The sequence below is a fragment of the Rhea americana genome, unplaced genomic scaffold (genome assembly GCF_003343005.1).
Source record: "Rhea americana isolate MKP2758 unplaced genomic scaffold, rheAme1 scaffold_24, whole genome shotgun sequence".
NCBI classification, from domain to species: Eukaryota; Metazoa; Chordata; class Aves; order Rheiformes; family Rheidae; genus Rhea; species Rhea americana.
The window spans coordinates 7297153-7313515 of NW_028186357.1; positions in this window are offsets into that span (position 1 = coordinate 7297153).

Sequence of the window (16363 nt, forward strand, 5' to 3'; positions counted from 1 at the left end):
TTGGAGTATGGTAAAGCCAATACTTTTCAAAGAGTTTCTCTTCTGTGCTCTTCTTTGCCACCTTCTTCTAGCTGGCTCTAAGGAGCATGAAGGATAACAACTACAAAGCTTAAAATTAGAAAAGATAAGTGCCAAAAAATCAGGGAGCACAGGATACAGCAAAAGGTAGAGACAGCTGGGACAGGCTAGGGATATAAGAAATAAGCAGCAAAAGGAATGAAAAGGCAAACAAGAAGTGTTGGGTACAAGTGATACAAAAAGAAATACAGGAGAACTGATGAGGAAGCAACACACTGAGGCAACAGCACTCACTTGGCAAAGAGTGGCGTCACTGGAAAGCCAGAAAGAGAGCAAAATAAAGACAAGTTGTTTGAACAGCCTAGAAAATAGGGTCAATGATGTGAAGAGCCAAGAGGGTTTTTAACAGAGTTGCAGACTCAGTGTCAGGCTTTGCAGGTGAGCAGAGTACCTGCAGTAGGGAAACCAGGACTACCTGAATGTGATTTGGGTCTAGGCAGGTGAGAAGCAAATGATATGTTCGGAGAGAGACTACCTATAGACAAGGCTTGTTTGAAAGGGACAGAACAAGCAAATGAGTTTCTGGGTAATGAGTAGTAGACTGCGTGTCTAAAGAGCACATCTTATCTCTAGCCTTCAGCATCGCATTGTAGGTGTATAGAAACCTTCATTATTTTAAGAATGGGGGGGGGAACAGTTTAAGCCTAATTAGAAAGCTAATTAAAACAGTTATTACATTATGCAGTTAATTTAGCTTGTGCAATCCTCTGCTAACCCTGCAATCTAAGACGAGCACAGTTTTTGATGGTCCCCTTTTCCTCATGCTTTGAGCTGGATCTTAGACAGCTGAGGCCAGAACGATGCTTCTGTTGCAGCGAACTGTGGCCACCTTCTGCTCTAGCGGGGAACGGCTGAGGAAGCAGGATTTCTTTTTTCCTGTGCGGACAACGGGTACAGAAAGGTGAAGCTTACCTGCCTCCCGCCTTGCGGCCTGCTTTTCCCTCTGGGCTTGCAGGGGATTGAGTCCTGCTCTCCAGCGAAGCCAGGGCCAGGCCCACTCTGCTGCCTCAGTCCTGGGTCTGTGCCCAGAGCTGCCTACTTGGCTCCTTCCCATCTCTTTTCCAGAAGAGACAGGGAGAGATCAGACAGCAAGGAGATGATAAGGCTTTGGATCAGATTCTGCACTCCCTGACTAAATCCCAAGAGCTCAAAAGCTTTCAGCTGCATCCTATTCACATCTTTTCCTTGTCAGATATCCCTTGATGAGAACAAAACCTGACAGGAGGGGAGGAAGAAGGAAATTACATAAGYAAAACAAAAGCATAATTAAATTCCCTGTGCAGATGAGCAGATCAGGCCTAGGCTGTTACCTTACTTCATTCTGTCACATTCTGGACTGTTCTTTAAGGAACCTACTGCTAAATGAAACCAAGAGGCTAGCTTAATGTTTCCTTTTCCCGAGAAGTGCCATATGTCTGGTTCTCCCTTTTCACTCCTGCTGTCTTATGCCATTCTTACTGAACTGAGTACTGACTGAGGGAAGCACAAAGCGTGCATTTTCAAGGTGTTAAAATGAAACCTCCAAAACCATGGCTGAATTATGCAGAAAGAAAGCATGCTTCCACCAAGTGTTCAGCTCCTTGGGGTATAGTTGCGAGCTGTCTTAGCAATTGCTTGCAGCAGGAACAAAATGCCAGTTGACTGATACTGTTAGCATTTCTAAGACACCTCATCAATCACAGCTTAAGTCTTTGCCAGTGAGTAAGTTAGGAAAACAAGGCCATTCCTCCTGCTCATCCTGCTTTGATGATTTTCAGTGGTTCCATTATTCTGAGCTACTGACAGATGCTTTGTTTCTCCTGATGCACAAGTTTTAGGTGCAAACTACTTTTGATTAAGCAGACAGATGAAGTCCTTATCCTGTCTCACTTTTCTAATTGGAAAAAGGCTTGAGACAATACTGAGGAAAATCAGGCCTCCTTCTTTCAAAATAAAGCTGTTGATATTTTTAAAAAGCACACAGTAGATGTCGGGGGTAAACAAAAAGAAGAAAGAAAAATAGATGTAGCATACAAAGCAATATGAACTAGCATCACACTAGATCGCTCTATYTTTGTTTCGAGGTCATTATGTAGACCAACCTGAAAATAYGCCTTATACTGGGAAGAGACTAGATCAATTCCRGGTATTTTATTAGCAGACAGAATGTCAAAATACCATCCTGATAGTCTTAGAGTGCTTAAAGAGGACACGGCAAACTGTTCAGTCCGGATATTCATATTTACATTGTGATTATAGAAACCATGATGTAATTGAAACAAATTTCAACAAACAGTAAGTGCTTTTGAATCCATGCTATTCTGGTAATGGCACTAACTGTTCACAGAATCCACTGGATTGCAAATCATCACTTCTGTATCATCCTCTACAGCAGGAATGGTACAAGAAGATGTAGAATTGCATTTAAATCTGAGCATCAGCACCTCCATCCTCCAGCAAGGAGCAGTAACAAGGCAGACCTCCTGTTAAGCCTGACACGGGCATTGCAATGGAGCCRTGTATTCTGTTCGCTACTGACATGTTTTAGACATGCCCAAACAGCACCGTCAGTTCTAGGATATAGCCCAGAAATTTATTTTTCAAGTCCCAACATTCATTTAAGAAAGAAAAAAAAAGTTCAGTTAAGCCATATGAGTTCTTTTAGGACATAAACTACAAATCATTCAAGTTCAACAGGCCTCTATGCCCCTTGTTGAAAGAGAGGGTTTCTTCAAGAAAGTATTTCTGCTCAATTTTTGATAACTTTCTTGCATTATGTGCAGCCTGAGACATTGCAAGGTTACTATGAAACATGTTGAAATAGTAGTCCATATTAGCAACCTAATAGTGTTAAGAGAAATTTTACCTTCTTTTTCAGATATTTTTAGTAGGTGGCTATGAAATTGTGGCAGAGAAGTTGTCCAAAAACTCTTCAAGACACATACACTTATTAGCATAAATCCAATTTCTTATAAGAATTATGTATAATTTTCTCTCAGTCTTCTGATCAGCTGAAGGCTAAGATCCCTTGAGGGGGAAAAGGGAAGAAGGAAAGTTTTCAAGTTAGAAGTTTTCAAGTAGGAAACATGAACTTTCAAGGAAGTTGAAGGGAAAAGGAGAGAAGTCAAATTTTCAAATCAAAAAATGCAAAGCAGACAGTAAAACCTCTGTGTTCAAATCAGAAAAGACTGTATCTTGATGCAAGTGGGCTGGCTGACTTGTCAGCTGTATTTCTCAACTTTTAACTTTACAACATTTTAACAGATGTTTCAGAAAGTAATTATTTCATATGCATTTTAAACTTACTTTTTGGGTACCCAATTTCTCTTTTTTAGCTAATAGGAGAATGACATTAATGATAGTTTTTTAAAAAAAGGTCATGAGTTATAGCTACAGTAAAGGAAAGCTGTGTCTGAATTCCCTTTTATTCCCTCCCAAAGCTATTTCTGAAATTCAAACGCTAAAAACCATCAGTTGAATGCATTGGATGGATTTGCACACATTTAAATTCATAAAATATCAGCAACTGGGCTCATACAAAATTAACAGGCACACACACTTGCCTACAGTCACTCACTGTGATTTAGCTGGCCCTCGGTAAGAGCTACCAGGGTTTTCTGGGGTTGAGGAACCTCGGTAAGAGCTACCAGGGTTTTCTGGGGTTGAGGAAGTGATTTACATAAATGATTTCTACGAGGGGGAACTGGGGCTCCCAGTTCTGCCTTCCTCAGGCTACTTCAAAATCTCACTGAGAGTGAACTTCTGGGGGATTTGGTTCCTCATCTCGGGAGCAGTGTTTCTGAGCGCAAGCAGCTGCACTGCTACACACCGGTAACGGCCTCCCGGGGAACACGATCCTGCGCCGGAGAGTCCACGCAATCCAAACAGCAAAGGGCTTGGATCAATTCCACTATCACAAAATGATTTCTCGTTACATTTGCTACAGAGCTAATTGGTCTTATTTGGGAAGGCACTGAATAAAAACTGGAATGGCTTTACAAACATCCCAACATCTGTAACTCTAAATACAGAGTTTGAGAGAGTATTTGTATCGCGTGCTTTGGGGAGGACTTGGTGCGTGTAGTCAGACAGTCAATCCAACGGCTGAATGACTGCCTATCTGTGGATTTTATTAACTGTATGAGTTACCAATGATCGTATTTGCAGACAGCTTCTAACTTATATGCTTAACACTGCACGTTGCTTAATCCCCGCACTCGGCTGCTCACGCCTCAGGCGCGCTGCCCCGGCTCGCTGCAGGCGCGCGGGCCGCGCGGTTCGGCGAACAGGGCCGCGCGCGCCTCGCGCCAAGCGCTCGCGCAGGCCTGCGCTCAGCGGGAGCAAACGCTGGCTACGCGCTCTGCCTGTCCTGCCCACAAATCCCCAGCTGCAGACACAGAGGACAGCTTCCCAAAGCCTGTCTTCCAGACTTAGATGTAATTTTWAAAACAGTCATTCTGGGAAAAAAGATGAATTGTAAAAACATTTCCACACTATTTAAGAAGGTCTAAGTAATGAAATGAACTGAATTTGCTAAATGAGATGAGGCTTACAGTAAAGCTCGTCACTTCGAGGAAGCACGCTGGTCTACAGCTCCTGAACATTTGGCCTCAGGGCCAAAAAGCAACTTTGCTGCTTAATGAGCATATACTCACCATCATAAAGAAACAAAAGCCTGGTCTTGTTAGCATGCACTCAGATCCCACCTTTGACAGTAGTGAAGTAGTAGAATACTAGAATCTGTGGAAACAGCACTCAGTTGAATAGCAGAATTTGTATTAGTTGAACACTCCAGTGGAGCAGCTGTTGGGAGGAAGCTGTTCTGAGAAAGTCTTGGAGCCTGTAGGCTCAGTTTTTTAAAAAATAAGCCTTTACATGTCTTCCTCTAAAACCAGATTGTACTTTCTGATCTCTGGTGTATAAAAACATATTTTCTTTGATAAATACTATATATTTTGCAAGTATAAATAGCAGCAATGCATTTCTTTTTAAAAAAATCTACAAAGTGAAGACTGGATCATGGCACCATGTTATCCCTTCCATCAAATTCAGACAATAAACTAGTTGTAAATGACAGCAATGAATATTTGCCTATGTTAGCTGCAAAGGACATACAGCTTATATGATCCAAACAATTGCCAGCAATATGCACAAAAGTAAGAGAATATCGTTATCTAAATTACTGAAGTAGGAGCCTGCTCTAATATGCTTATATCGTATAACTTGTGGAAATATTCATCTACCTATTTACCTAATGCAACTGCTAGCACATGAAAATTATACTGTGCACCATCTTATTTACTATTAGAAAGAAGGCCAATGCAGGAGAACATACTAAAGGTCATTTTCATTAYTTAAAATAATTAAGTATAGCATTACAGAATCCTATTGAGGGGATTTGCAAGAGAAAGTCCTTTTAAGTAACTCCACAGGTAACTGCATTAAACTAAATTCTCAGATAGCRGAGGCTTAACAAAGAACTTGGAAAAAAAACAGCAGCCCCCTTTTTGAAAAAGGGCAGGTATTTTCTTGTCCCAGCTTTTGTAAGTTTTCAGAGCAGCAGTGTTCACTGCACAATATTTTGTTCTATGGCTTTTGTAAGTACAAAAAGAAAAATCACTTTCTTCTACTTATAACTAGATTAATTCCAGATTTTCATATTGGAGCAAACCTTTAATGGACKGGAAATACAATACAGTCTGCACTATCTTTTCATACAGATCTCTCAATGGTAACAAAAATGTTGAAGCCCTCAGCAAAGTGTAAAGGGAAACTCATTAAACAAGAATAGGAAATAAACTGAAAATACCATGTTTCTGAAGGCAACTGTTGTACTGGACTCAGAAACTCAACTTTCTCTGCATGTGGAAGAGGTTATGTCRGGTCTGGGCCTGCAGGAATCATCGGATTCCTGTCAACCGTCTTGRGGAAAACCAGGGCTTCAGGACGGCGAGGAAACCCCAGGAAAACCCCGTAATACCTAAAAGGGCAATCTATGAGAGAACACCACTTCCCGCCTCATTCTGCGCTGTGATGATGTACTTTCTCAGAGATGGCTTTTTTAGCTTTTAAATCAGCTTTTCTCTCAAGGTAAAATAACTAAAACATACAAAGCCGACGATAATGAGGTATACGTGCAAMAAAGGAAAAGAGAAGTGTCTTGTATTTTAACCAGCAGGAGCTAAAATATAAACACAAAAATATAGAGGGAAGGAGGGCTTTCACAACATCCTATAAACAACCATAAGCTGAGAGGTGGAAACGGCAGGACCACTAACTCAGCGGCTGCGTTAATCTTCCTGCTCCCCGTCCCAGCTGTGAGGAGCAGGCAGCATTTCCGACCGTGCCGCAGCGCCTCTCCGGTCAGGGGAACCCTCCAAGAGCGAAGCACGATGCTTCTGGAAGGCTTCTTCCTCTGGCACAAATCACTGCAGCACAAATGTCAAAAGCATTTTTTTGCTGAACTCTGCTGGCATTTACATTGCCATATTTTTTACCTTTAGACACATAGCAAGCCTAATGGAGAATACATAAATGAATGCACAATGATTATAGATATTTATATGCATYCTGCTATTGAAAGATCATGCCTATAATTCATGTGCGGCAAAGTCACAAAATTATGAAGGTCTTCCTACTACTGCCATTTATAATCCACTGGGAATCCATTACATTTTTATCTCTTGTTACATGCAGCAATTTATGACTGTCTTGTATATCACATTATGTTTTAGAGGTGATGATAATATAAAAGAAGCTTGACCTCAAAACAGAGKAAGTGATTCATGCAAAATTCAATTTCACAAAAAGTATACATGGTTTCTTAGARAAGTAAGTACTACATGTTTTTTACATTTTGACACTAATTTTGAAAAAACAGTTTCATCAAAATAATCTCTTTATTGGYTCATTTCTCCTTTTGTCCTTCTAGAAGTGGTTTGGATTTGTTTGATCTTTTTGATCATAAACAAACACACAAATTCATCCTATTTCAGAAGCTTGAAAGTAGCCCATTCTCTAATCATCTCCAGTCTGGTCATTCCCAAGCAATTCTGTGGCTGATACTCCAGACCACATGGATATTTCATGATTGCTACTGTTCAACCATCTCCTTACTGCACTATGAGGCATAATCAGTTGGTGCACTTAAATGTGCTTTGAGTTGCTGTGAYGACCATCGTTAAAAGGTGCCAAGAATTAATTTCAAGTAGTTGCAATGCACAGCTACACAGGACTCRAGGGCTGGAGATATACTTGCTATCTTCTACTTCGAAAGTGGCGTTTGCCATAGCAACTGTGCTGCCTGCCCCACAGAAGCTGCAAAGGCCACGGGATGGTTGTGCCACCCCGCTCGATACGTCATGCCATTTCAGAACGTGCGACAGTGCATGAAYGCTCCTTTAGTATTATTATTACTTCTAAGGATAAGAACGCTACTACATTTGGTTTCTTATCAGCAACACCATTTTGTTCATACCTTTGCAAACCTACCCCATTTTAAGTTTTGGATTCATTAAGTTTCCAGTATTAAGGATATGATCACCATATTCTGGTCACAGATTTTTTAAGTCTGTAAATTCTGTTCTCTGTTGAAGGGCTGTCTTTCTGTGGATGTGAGTATTTTGGAATAAGATTCATAAAACTGACAGCTAGCTAAACCTTATATATCTTGACCTCACTAAGAGTTCAGTTTCACCTGCAGTAGAACCATTTGTATTGGCCTAATGCATTATACCAGTATAGCTGAAGTCAAATTACTCTTAATAAGCTAGGCTATATTTTAAAAAGAAGATGAAATAATGGCTATAATATTTGATGTGCCATTTAACTGTCATRTTAAGTCTATCAGTAAAGTTGATGGAGTTACACTGATTTATCAGTTGACAATCCAGATCACTTGAGCTTTATGAGTAATTTAAATGGACAGCATTATGGGACCTTTGCTTATATACAAAATTAGTCCCTTGAAATTCCTGAGCACTCTCCACTAAATGGGACCAAGTAAAATGAGGATCTAAATAAGTACAAAACATTATCCTCTTTTATAGGGACATCACAGGCGCAGTATTAACGGGATACCTATGATGTGATTTTTATGCAATGCCTGAATGATCTATGTTACTTTCACAGTGCCTACAGACAGAACCTCTTCTTGATCATCAGACAGGATTTCCTATCTGACCCAYATGCAGCAGAAGAAATGGAGCAGTCAGCTGCAGCAGTTTCTGAACCAGCTCGCTGAGTGTCCTACAAGGGCCGGAGACGAGAGGAGGCAGAAGGACAAGGGACCAGAAAAGCCCAGACTTAGGTCTGTTTAGGCTGCCATRGAGCTGCATCCTCAGAGCAAGCACTGCCGAGGATCAGTTTAAGTTCCCCTTCAGCCCCTATCAGCTGCTGGCTGCAAGTACAGCTAATGATTTTCCCAGGCCAGGGCATGGTGTTTGAACCTTCACYGACCTTCTGCATGTCTCAGGAACACCAGCCCCAACCTCTCTTCACTCACCAAGGAAAATGGCAATTGTCCAAGCATCTTCCTCTTTAAGAAAAGACAACAGGTTGAGGTCTACTATGTCCTATTAGTCTCTCAATTCATTGAAACAGCTGCCAATACAGGTTTAGCAGATGCTACACAGGAAATAATTTCTCCCTCCGGCACTGGACATGTTCTTCAGCCACATGCTAGAAGAAGCAGAAAGCTCTACAGTCCATTACAAACATCCTGAGCTATTTGATCATTTCAGATTAGAAGCCCCTGAAGATTATACATGAAAACAAATTGGCTTACAATTACCTGCTTTAAGTAGTACAAATTTGTGCTTTGTGTGCTCTGTRAAAGCTTTTGCAAGGGAAGCTGAAACCCATGTATTTATCTTCTGCACTGACCTCTACCAACAATATGTCGTATGCTCATGGTGGTCCAGTGAGAAATTCAGAAGCCTTTGACCACAGAAAACCATTCACTAAACAACCTTAAACATTATCTTCTCAAGGTTAAAAAAAAAAAAAAAAAAAAGAAAGAAAGAAAAAAAAGTGTTTAAAGTTACTCTGGCTTTCAGTTCACATTCCTGCATCCTTCCTGAACTTTGGGTCTCCCAGGAGATTCAGCTCATTTATTGATTCAATGTGTTTTTCCTCTTGTTTTTAAAAGTTGATTTGTTCACAATATGGGGTGAACATGGGGTGGGGTACATTTTTTAAGCGTTGGAATGAGAGCTGGCCAGCACAGGACAAGCRCAAATGCAAGATAAAACCGTGGTCAAAAACAGGCCTGGATCAGTACTGAGGAAGAGTMACAAGAAGTGTTATAAGCTCTAAGTTTGGGACAGGTCACAAAATACTTGGAAGGAATGTAGTTTTCCATACATAGTGGTAGTTACTATAGCATCATACATGTAAGCAAATTAATTTGTTTTAATACTCACATTGCTCGTATATGCAAAATATCAGAAGAGAGRTTGCAAATATATTTTGAATTTAGAGCTAAAAACACTTGCATGGTTTGTATAGAGAGAAAAACCTAAAGGTGAACTCTCTCTGCTTGATTGTAGATTTGTACATGTATCACTAATTTGTACGATCTGACATTTAATCTACTGATGTTATCATTGATTGTAATAGGGCAATGCTAAGGTCTTCCCCCCTCCCTTAAAYAGAGAAAAGGGACACACAGATGTTACAGCCACAGAAGAGACAGTGACAGGTCAGACAATGCTCATCTACTTGTATTAGCATGCAAGATCTTTACCGTGTCTTGGGTTACAACAGCTCTTCAGGAGGGAATTTCAGATGCAGGCGAGGTGAGACACAAGCCTTATCTAGTACAGGAAGCTGATACACACAGCAAAGGGAGCATGCTTTATTTTTAAAATGAGACTCATCTTTTTCTTTCCCCCAAGATCTCTCATCTCTAAAATCTATTAGCATAAAAATATTATTTCAACAGAGAAAAATGTTTTGCTCCTTTGCCTTACATTTTGCTTTGTTTTCCCAATAACTAAAGTATTAAAAAAACCCAATTCAAATAGAGAGGCACACTTTAAAGGTAGGGATTAACATTTTACAATTGCCTATAGCCTGTTTCAGCAAAAGTCCAAATACAATGTGCTTCCTGTCCCAAGCTTTGTTATACAACGGAAATCCTTTAGATAGAAGCATAGATGGGTGAAAACAAGCTAGAGTTACTGTGTTCAGCATGAAAAAAAAAGTTCCCATTCCCACATATTCAAGGCGTATTTGTTAGCATCTATTGAAATGGTGTAGTCCCTAGATGACATACAACCCTAACAAATTTGAAAGAGGAAGAAAAATCTGAACCTTGAAAGATCTGCCTGATAGGAAATATGAGTAGATGCAGTAGATGTAGCAGGTAACTGTAGGAGATCACCGCCGGCCTCACAACCAGCTCAGCAGCAGCGTGACCTCCCCAGGCAAGCCCAGTCTCCACTGGSGCTACACCATCTCACCGTGGTGAGAAGGCCATGAGCCCCAAACTCATCTGGAGAAAAATCTTTACCACTACAGATGAATCCTTCACCACTGGATAGTGGTATGTTGCTTCAGTTACGAGCTCTTCACTGCCGCAGTTCTGTTCATCCTATCATACATACGTCAACCRATTTTTATTATTTTGTTTGATTATGCCCTTCCCATAAATATAGYCCTGCTCCTTCTTTCTCTCCTTCCAGAAACAAGAGATTTCCTCTTTTTTCATGATATGTGGAAATATGAAAGGAACGCTTCTCCAAACGTGTGTGTGTGTGTGTGTGTATAACATCATTCTTTCAAACACTGGGTATCCAAATTTCATCTTCCCCTTACACCATGATAAGTATCTCAACTGAATGCCTGCAAAAGGCCAAGGAATTGGTTGCTTCTTTTCTCTTGAATAGAAATCACCTCCTGTGACCAAGGAGGGGAGACATTTGGTCCGTAAGCACACATACTGAATGTAAAGGGAAATATTAGCTTGGGCTACTCCAACTGCACAGCACATCCTTGCAGTATCAAGAAGTTCCCCTCGGGGAGGATGGAAGGAGGTAGAGACAGAGCCCCCGGGTACATCCACGCCTGGCTCCCAGAAACAGAAATAGGGATCCTTTGCCAGGGGGATTAAGGCAGCAGAGACAGAGCAAATTCCAGAAGGGAAAGAGATCACCTTAGCAGTTCTGCTTCCAACAGCAAGCACAGCTCTAGCAAGGAACTCCAAATCATCCCCAACATGTCCCTACAGCAATCATTACGCCAGAATATTACCTAAGCAAGAGAGTAAAGACAAAGCCTTGGTAGCAAAGAGGCTTCCTTCAAAGACGTGGCGAGAGTACAGCCTGTGCCTCTCCCTAGTATACATCTTTGCAGCATCATCAATTTAGGCTTTTATTGCTGATGAAATGCTTTGTGAGCATTTGCATCATTTATATAATTGGGAGTAGCTAGCACTACAGAGTTATATTATGCATGTAACAAAATGCAGATAAATGTTACCAATCCAATTAAAACCAGAAGTCAACTTCTGCTTTCAAGAAAATGAACACAGTATTTGATTTTACAGGGTAATAAAAGTCTTTAGAAATACAACTGTATTTCTTAGTACTGTAAAAAGAGACATTTCAAAGTTTTATCAGCCTGCAGCAACAAAGCCCAAAATCCAGTTCACCTGACTTTTGCTAGTAGTAAGGGAAATGGGACAACTCTCCCTAAAATGGGTTTGCAGTTAGATTATCATAAAAAAAATGTTCATAGATCAGAATCTAGAGTGAAAAATCCAAGCTATCCTTAAAGAGATATGATCTGCAAAAACTGTAAGAAATCAGTAAGCTATTTGAGTAATTCACAAATTTGTTTCAAGAAGCTTAATCTATATTGAGTCGTACAATTTAAAGCAATGCCCCTTTTAAAACTTAGTTAAGCTACAGCTGGGTAAGTCAATAAAAGTGTTACCCCAGCGCCCTCAGCTCCTTGCAGGAGTGGAGAAAAGAGCACAAGTCTGAACTGAAGACTGCAAACCAATAAACCGTTTGCACAGTGCTGAGCACAACAGGGCCCTATTTTATTCCAGACCTCATAATAAACATGATCAGCCAAAGGCCCCAKGTCCACCATTTGCTTTGTGACAGGGGAACACTTTGGTAGGTGAGGGATCAATGTATGCAAAAAGAGATGTTTCACCACTGAAACATGTAGCTCCAGTGTAAGCTCCCACATTATGCTCTAATACTGTGGCATACGCAACACATATCCAGTCATCCTGGAAAAAACTTTGAACATTGACTAAGCCATCTCTATTGCTGATGGAAAAAAATCAGAAAAACAGAAAAAAACAGAGTGAAATAATAATAGATTCCCTAGTATTATAGGCAGGAGAATTTCTTCTGCTCCTCAGAGATTTCAGGGGGCAGTTTCATTTGCAGTACAGGAAAGCAATCTGGAGTCTCTAAAGCAAGCCRGGCCTAAAGCAGAAAACAAAGCTAGAGGAGGCAGCAAAGGCTGGGCCAGGCTCCTCAGCCCGCCCGAGCAGGCAAGGCAAGGGACCTGGCTGTTGAGCACATGTGGAGCGGCAGGGAAAAAAGACGTGCAATGTGCTGGCGGAAGGAGGAGTGAGAAGGGATCATCCAAACAGCAAAATAATTCTCAGCTTGGTAACAGAGATATCTGCAACTACCCAACCACCACCAGACCCGTTCAGTCCCAACAGTTCCCTGCAAACCAGCATAGGGCAGCACCACCAGCTGAAGCCCCTCTCCAGCACCGAAGGCTCTGCGCTGCACCCTTTCAAGAAAGACAGCGTGTTAGTAAGCTGCACAACTTTTTTTTCTTATTTGCACAACTTTTTCTACTGAAGCAARAAAGTCTCTGACCCTCTAGCAATAAGCAGAATGAAGCAAAGACTGTTCCATCACTAAACTCTTTTGGTTGCACAAACTTTATAGTTTTACCCTGAAAACTGCATTTGTTCATATTTATTAACATAGGCATGCAGTACGGCACGCTCAGTTTCTTATATGCTAGCTGTATCTTGCTCTGTAAAGCCAGACCAAAGCATGGATTTCTCTTCTTGATTTGTGATGCATTAAGCTCTTGCTGAATAGTTAAATTCCATGACTAGAGTTGTTCTTTATTTTCTTCTGTACCACCATACTGACAAGTTAAAATAAATTTTCTTTTTCAAATGTATCCTGAGACACTCCATCTAGCCAATCACAGCTAAAGAAGCAAATCCAGTTTCAACTGTAGAAAGCAAGATTTTAAAAAGCTGCTGTTTGCAACCTCAGTAGAACCCCTTTGCATTTACACTTGTTATAACTGTAACAGAGACTGAGTCTGCTTCAGTAAACTGACTCTTCAGAAAAAATATTTTGCTATAGGCTCTCAGRCAGTGTATTAAATACCTCAGCCTGCCCACAGACACAGCACCACTGTCAAATCATGCCTCTGAAATGCCCATCGCGTCAGCCTTAATTTGACCCGCAGCTTTAAACAGATTTACTTCTTGCAACGATAGCTGTAACGCTTTATATCCCCCGCCAATAAACCAGCACAGAAAGCCTTTGCGGCGGCAGTCGGGGTTTCAGCGAACACTCTGCCCCCGCGTCTCCACTTCGGCTGTCGCAGGGCCCCGGCGGGGCCGCGCGGCCACGAAGCCGCCCCGAGCTCGAGGGCCGCCGGCGCCCCGGCCCCCCGCGGCAGCCGAGGCCCCGGGGAGCAGCCCGCGCCGGGGCTGCCTGTCACTGCTCCTCGCGTAGCTGCGGTTCTGTTTCTGAAGATCTGGATTTTTCGAGGCCAGAGCACGTGTAAGGCTCACGCTTGGGGACGCTGCTACGCTCAGGGGCTCGTGGCAGCCCGTGCTGTGACAAGGCGGCACCGGGATGCTTGGGGGATGCTCGGGGGATGCTCGGGGGAGGATTACAAACGGCTCGTATTTCATCCAGGCCTCCACCAAACCGCCCGTCTGAGGACCCACCGGAGACACGTGCAAGGCGTTTCTCACTGCTGGGCCGTCCCACACCTGCAGGCTCCGGCCAAGGTCACGAGCGGAAACAGCAAATTCCTCAAGGCAGCCAGGTCCTTTGTCATCTGAACCGGGCAGGAAAAACTGGAAGTGCCGCAAGAAAGCTTTTCTAATGACATCTTAGCCCAATCCTGTAGAAGCCAAACAAAGCTTTGAAGAAATAAACGTGCTAGCATCTGGCTATTTCAGTCAAAAYATTTTACTGGGCCAGATCCTGACCTGCACGGAGGTTTCTGCGCCTCAGAACAGGAGCACAGAACAGCTACAATACGGCCGCTGGGGAGAATTTCGGGTCAGGCGCTGGGTCAGAGCGCCCATCTGCCAGCGAACGGCCCGGCAGACCGCTCTCGGCTGACGCCTGCCCTCAGCTGCCAAGCGGTCTGTCGGGAGCTACCACTCGCGGATTTAACCTCAGGCAGCCYCCAGCTGACGGCTAGGAGTTCTGTACTTCTGTAACGCAAAATAATATTAATTACGAGGCATTTTATTTCAGAGATACTTGGAGCACACTCACAAATATTGCTTTGAATCTACGCATAATATCTAAAGGGTTTTCTTTTAATGTTTTAGAATGATGCTTTCTTTTTGAAGCACATTTTTAAAAGATAAATCAGCATAGCTTTCTGCTGCATTATATCAGTGACAACTCACAATAGCTGCAAATCGACCTGTAATAATTTATGAATATTTTATCTTTTCTGTTGTCTAGTGTAAATATATCTTAACACAGTAAGTTAATTTAGTGGYATGCTTTTCAAAACTGCACTCAGGAAGATGCACCCTAGTACAAGTGTTCATGCACAAACTTTGGAAACAGCAAAATCATTCATTTTCCCTTGCTCTGGATTTCCCAAATTTATGTAAACTGTGAGAAGTCCAAGTATAGATTTAACTGTCTTAAATTCTCCATTGTATTTTCAAATATACTTCTTTTTGCTTGGAAATCCTGTTTGGATGTCACTAGCTGACTATTATCCTTTTAAATCTCTGTTAAAGTGCACAGGGATGAGCACAGCATAACCATTTATTCCTTAGAGATTAAGCACCAGCAAAAGAGAATTGTCCAGGGCAGAAATATCTTGAGTCATTAATACCTAAAGCCTGAGCCTTTTCATTATTTAATATATGTTTTTCAGTGTTATTGCCTCAGTTAGCAGAGTTGCAATGAGATACTTTCAGATCAGAAGTGTTTATCATGCAACCGGGGAGACCAGTCCCAAGCTTCAGCACTATCAAACTCAGCAATTCACAGATAACTGTAAGATTAAAATGAAGTTTCCCCAGCATTGCAAAGATGACAGTCACTGAAATCTGGTATTTTAGAGACCAGGCCCTTCACTCTCTCTGTGAMTAGTTTCACTGACTATTTGCAGGGTAACTTGTCCTGCTAAAATTACAAAAAAGAGAACCCAAACCTCTGGCTTGCCACCAGATTTGGGCTGCCCCTGTGCTGTCAGAAGCTGGTAAATCATTTATGTAGTTATAAATATATTTCTTCTATTAAGCATTAAATAACATTTGCATCAGTTCTAGGGAAAGACTGAAACTTTTGCTACTGCAAAGCCTCCAGATACTCCRCGTTCCTTTCCAGGGGCTACATTCAAACCAGTGTAATCAGAGCAGCTTCACYGCAGAGGAGACTAACACCGCAGCTGAAAAGGCCTCCGGTGTTCAAATAAAGGAAAGTACTAGCTGCTAATGGCACCACACAGATGGATCAGTTTCTACAGGATAGGGGAAAAAAATCTATACTGAGTGATTTCCAAGCCATTAGGAGTTCTCACACATCCACTGGCTGGCTCAGAGGCCCCGTGCAGGCTGCAGAGCAGAACAATACGTGGGGGAGTGTCAGCGATACACTTAAACCATCTGCATTTGCACAGGGTTTGGCAGCAAAAGCAGGGAAAAAAAGGCAGCCTAGGTCTGGGGTATAGTAAAGGGAASGCATATAAATGAGTAAAAGTCACTGAACCAATTTACAAGGCATTAGTGCATTGGCTCCCAGACTTAAACCCCTTAGCAGGAATTCTTTCAGAGCAGGTCTCTCCACCCCGCTTTTGGCAAACGCTCAGACAYGCTCAGCCCCGTGGACAGATTCACCAACAGCTTTTATATACAGCACATGTATCTGTTCCCCTTCTCCCATGTGCTATCTTAGCAGAACAAAACTCCGGATACGAAATCCTGTGCCCTCAGAAATAACGCGGCAGAAATTCACAATCTGGGTCCGCCTGATCTTTGTGCAAAACCACCGCGCGCAGGGCGCCGTGGCCACGCTGCCCTCCGCAAACCACCGAGCGC